The sequence below is a fragment of the Echinops telfairi genome, unplaced genomic scaffold (genome assembly GCF_000313985.2).
Source record: "Echinops telfairi isolate 266 unplaced genomic scaffold, ASM31398v2 ScPeMD7_3;HRSCAF=10, whole genome shotgun sequence".
Lineage (NCBI taxonomy): Eukaryota > Metazoa > Chordata > Mammalia > Afrosoricida > Tenrecidae > Echinops > Echinops telfairi.
In genome coordinates this window covers 39,392,167-39,396,126 of record NW_022103899.1, presented here as the reverse complement: position 1 = coordinate 39,396,126, position 3,960 = coordinate 39,392,167, and positions in this window count along the sequence as shown.

Here is a 3,960-nt window from a genome sequence, read left to right as displayed (position 1 = left end):
TAGGCTGTTATTCTCAAGGTAACAAATTTGAAACCACTGCCTGGTCAAGACAAAGATGAGAGTTTCTATTCCAATAAAAATTACACTCTCAGAGACCGACAGGAGTAGTTAATTCTACCTTGTCCCATATGATCACAATTGTTGACCCATAAAGTAGGTTGATAAAATAATTTATAGGGATTCATATCAAAGTTCTTGACACATTATATGACTTTGCTGGTGTTGCTTGATTACCATTAGTTAATTACCATTTAGTTACCATTTAGTGGTATATTTAACAGAAGGAGACAATGCATCGTTCTGAGCCAACTTCACTGTTTGTGCATTTTATATTATTGTGACTATTGTGTAAATCCATCCCATTGAATAGTTCCCTCATTCTCATGGACCCTCTACTTTTCAAAATATGATGTCCTTTTCGAAGGAATCGTCTTTCCTGATGCCATGCCTAAAGTAAGTTTTACCATCCTCAATTGGTTCTAAGGAGCATTCTGGCTGAATTCAAAGATTGATCTCGTCTCTCCTGATAGCATGCCATAACAGGTGAGATAAAGTCTCACCACCCTTGTTTCTGACTGTACTTCTACGCTTCATCTTAGTCAAAATGCCGAGGAGCAATTCTGACTGTACTTCTAAGAGAGATTTGTTTGTTCTCTTGGCAGTCCATGGCACTTTCGGTGTTCTTTGCCAGCACCATAATTCAAATGCATCTTCCATGTGGGCTTTTCTTCCCTGCTAGATGGCAGCTTTTTTTAACTTCAAGCCTCTAAGACCCCAAACTCTATATCTTTTGATAGCCAGGCACTAGCCACTCCATTCACCACATTTACTTATGCACCCATTTTGTCTTCAGTGATCCTGTTGGGAAAGTGACTATCAAAGAGTGCCAGGTTATCAGAACATGGTGTTCTTGTGTTAAGGGAAGCCTTGAGTAAAGACCAAAAATCCATCTGCTATCTTAATACTTATCATATAAAGTTATGTACATTGGCCTCTATCCCTTTCATTACAAATTAATATATTTGCATATATACATGCCTTTAGCTATACCTCTATAAATATCTTTTGCCTCCTATTTCTTCTTTTTCTTTCACCTTCCTCCTATCTCCTTTCCAAAACATTGCTCTTGATCAAGCCCGACAAGGCATTCTATGCCCTCCATCAATTTTAGATCTCTTGTTGTTACCTTATTTCTGTGTTTGTTGGATCCCCACTCCCCCTCCCAGCCCCTCCTCTCCCATATCCCCGCATAAATGCCTGTCCCGTAGCTTTCTCCTTGAGATTGTTCATATTGCCTGTCTTATATAGCTAGACATAGGGCAAAAGGAAAACAAACAAAACAGATCAAGGGAGGAAAAAAAATAATAGATAGTTGAGGTCTGTCTGCTGACCACATGGAAGAAGCACACCAGACTGTGTGATCATGAGGTGTCGAAGGGATCAGGCATCAGGTATCCAAAACAAACAACTCTATTGATGCAAAAGAGGGGGATTGGAGTGGAGAACCAAAACCCATCTGTAGATAATTGGATGTCCCCCACAGAGTGGTATAAGGAAGGGATGATTCAAATAAGGTATGTTATAGCACTGATGAATCACACATCATTCCCCTAGTTCCTAATACTTCTACACACACACACACACACACACACTCCCATGACCCCGTTGTAACTTACAAATCTGGCTAGACCAGAGATCACACTTTGGTACACATTGGTACAGAGCTCTCAACACATGGAATTCAGAAAAGATAAACCCTTCAGGAACAATAATGGGAGTAGCAATATCATGAGGGAGAGGGATGACCTGGGAGGGGGAAGGATGAGAAAGGGGAAACCCACCATAAGATTGGATAGATAGCCCCCACCCAAGGGGAAGAATAGCAAATGTGGATGAAAGGACACAACGGACAGTGTAAGATACAAAATAACAACATATAATTGATTAAGAACACATGAGGGTTGGGGGAGGAGTAAAAAGAGGAGCTTATACCAAGGGCTCAAGTAGAAAATGTTTTGGAAATGATGATGGCAGCAAATGGATAAATATGCTTGATACAATTGATGTATGGAATATTATAAAAGTTGTAAGACCCCCAATAAAATTATTTTTAAAATAAATGCACCAGTACTTCTTTGGTCTTTCTTATACAGTGTCCAATTTTCACATGTATAGGAGGCAATTAAAAATACAAAAATGTGAAGTATGGAAAGACTATCACAGCATCTGACTTAGACAGCTTCCATTTACCATTCCAAACAACCAGGTCTTTTGAGCTTAAAGGTGACTAGTACTATTTAGATTAGTTGCTAATGGCATGACTTCCTTTTTATGCAGCATTTTCTTTTTATTATCTGTAACCTTTTTTTTTCCAACTTTTCATTGAGAATCAAATGAAGATTTACAAAGCCAATAAAAGAAAATACCACAATTTATGTCAAAGTAACATCCTTGCTTTTCAACACATCTCTTGACTATTGCTTCCATGAGCATTGATTGTGGACCCAAGCAAGACAAGACTCTTGACAATTTCAATATTGTCTCCACTTATCATGATGTTAACATTGGTTCAGTTGTGAGGATTTTGGTTTTCTCTATGTGTTAGACAGGGTTCTCTAGAGGGATAAAACCACATTGCTGATAATTTAATATATTTATTTATAAAGATAATTAGATATATAACAAAAATGAACTGTTGAATCATATACAGATAAATATATAACACAAGAAATAAACAGTTAAATTATAAAGCACTGCAAATGGCTCAATACAACTCACTCCTGTGAGAGAAAGTTGTGAGAGACTAGCAGTCCTTCAAGTCTAGTCTGTTGCCAGATCTTCCTCTATTTATAGAGAGAACTAGGCTATGTCAGCACAGCAGCCAATCAGAAGGCAGATCACCAACTGCTAGTCCCCAGCTCCAGAGATGTCTTAAAGGGACCTGAACTTACAGCGACACAGTCCACAGTCCACAGGCTAGGCGTGGCCACGTAGTGTAGCCTTTAAATTGAGGCACAGGACAAGCAAGGCAGCCACACACTGGTCCAATGATCAAAGAGCGAGAGACAAGAAAGGTGAGACTCACCAAGCTATTTATCTTTCTGCCCTTCAGTTAATCCCACTTGTGTTTATCGGCCAAGCTGGCACAATAAATTATCTCACTTTACATTGAGTTACAATCTTTATTTAGTTTGTTTTTTATTGTTTCTGTAGATGCCTAAAGATAAGAACTGATGCAAGAGTTTATAGGGGAGGTAGGTATATGGAGTGGGAGATAGGAGATAGGTGAGGGGCGGTTGAAGCAAGCAATGTATGTGGGATGGAGGTAGGAGAACCAAAACTGATGATGATTACACACCTCATTTTAAAAGTGATTTAACCATTGGGCGGGGAGGGGGGGGCGTGTTCTAAAATCGATTGTGGTAATAGTTTTACAACTCTTCTTGATATCATTGAACTGTTGAATTGTGTGATATGTGGCATAAGTGCCAATAAAATGGTTTTTAAAAAAGGAATGTATGATCATAAACAATAACCAAAGCTCATAACCACTGCCATTGATTTGAATCCAACGCATAGTGAACCTAGAGAGCAAAGTGGAGCTGCGGAGAGAGTTCACTAGACTCCAGGTCTGTAAGAAAGCTGACTGTCACCTCTTTCTCCAGGAAAGTAGCTGATGGTTTCAAACAGTTCACTTTTTGGTTAGTAGCCAAAAAGTGTACTTTGACCAGTGTGCCCCAGCAGTCCTTAATATTTGGTATAAAATGAACAAAATATATTTAAATAAGAAAATAGTTACAACACCATTACAGAAATGGAAATCAGTAGTTGGTTTTGTATACAGTAGTATGTTTTTATTTATTTGAAATATATTTGTTCTTCAACTAATTCAATAGAATATTGGACCAGAAAAAAAAAAATAAAAAAAAAAAATAAAAAAAAAAAGAATATTGGACCAGA